This window comes from Triturus cristatus, chromosome 2_2, assembly GCF_964204655.1.
Source record: "Triturus cristatus chromosome 2_2, aTriCri1.1, whole genome shotgun sequence".
NCBI lineage: Eukaryota > Metazoa > Chordata > Amphibia > Caudata > Salamandridae > Triturus > Triturus cristatus.
In genome coordinates, this window is record NC_140582.1 from 808,697,356 (window position 1) to 808,698,784 (window position 1,429).

Here is a 1,429-nt window from a genome sequence, read left to right on the forward strand (position 1 = left end):
AGCGGATGCCCTGGTGAGAATCTACCCTACACGAGAGCATGCACGCCTGCTCTTGTGAGGCCACCGCGACTGCCGCATTTGTGACCTCTCCCGGCCCCTGTGCCCTTGTTCTGGCCCCCAGCCCTCCGGCAGAGACCGCTAACTCCACGGAGACCAGGGGCACAGAAGCAAATATATAACATGGTGGGAAGAGACACCACCGCAGTCAAATATAACGGGGGGGAGGGTGCAAACTAACCTCATTGCCTTCCACGTAGATGGCAGCGCGGGAGTCGCACGACTGAACAGCGAGACGGGCAGCAGACAAGAGGCTGCCTTGTGGGCGGGGGAAGGTATTTGTACCCTTGACCCCCTCCCCCACGGCCGGAAGTGATGCGGCCGACCGTTTCCCTGGTCACTAGACCGGGGCACTAGTACGCTGACTGGTGTGCCTTCCTGTGGCACTAAGGCGGCCGCCCTGTTGGAGGGTCCCCTACGTGGCCCCCCGGGCAGCCTTGGCATTAACATAATTATTACACAACATCCTCTTTGTAACAGGGAAATCGAGTTGAGTTGCTGGTACAAGGCCTTTGAGAAAGACATAAGAATAGCATATCTTTTGTGCTTGTTGTTTCTGTTGCAAATCGCGTGTACCACTGATATCCAGCGAGCAAATTAAATAGAATTAACATTGAAAAGACATCTCAACTGAAGAAACAAGCTTTGGCATAGCCAGTAGGTCTCGCCTTTGGGACCTTATAAGTGATTAACCAGATGTTTTGGTTTGGGCGTTGTTTTAAGCTATGTTTGAAGAGCAGTGTGGCTGCTGTGCAGCTCTGTTGCTTTGTAATGTTGAGCTGGCTTTGTGTTGATGTTGTTTTAGTTAATGTTTATGTAGTGCATCACTTATGTTGAAGTTGTGCTTTGTTGGTGCTGAATTGCTGCTGTGGTATGGCTGTGCTGGTGCTGATGTGGGGCTGCATGGCTGGTGTTGTAGTGATGCTGATGTGGAGCAGCGCTGATGCTGAGGTGGTGCAGCACTGTTGCTGAAGTGGTGTTGTGTTGGTCCTGATTTGCTTTTGAATTTTGGCTGCGTTGGAGTTGGTGCATTGATGCTGGGTGGAGCTGCGCTGATGCTGACATGGTGCTGTGTTGTGCTGTGCTGTGTTGATGTTGAGGTGTTGGTGCACTGGAGCTGAGGTGGCACTGTGCTTTTGCCTTTTTGGTGCTGCACTGTTAGTGGTGCATTGATGATGTTGTGCTGTGTTGGTGCTTATGTGGTGCTGTGGTGGTGTTAATTTGCTACTGTGCTGGTGCCGATGTGTTGTAGAGTGATGCTGAGGTGGTGTTTAGTGATGTTGAGGTGTTGCTGAGTGATGCTATGGTGCTGTTTATTGATACTGATGTGTGAGAGTGATGCTGATGTTGTTCTGTGTGATACTTTGGTGTT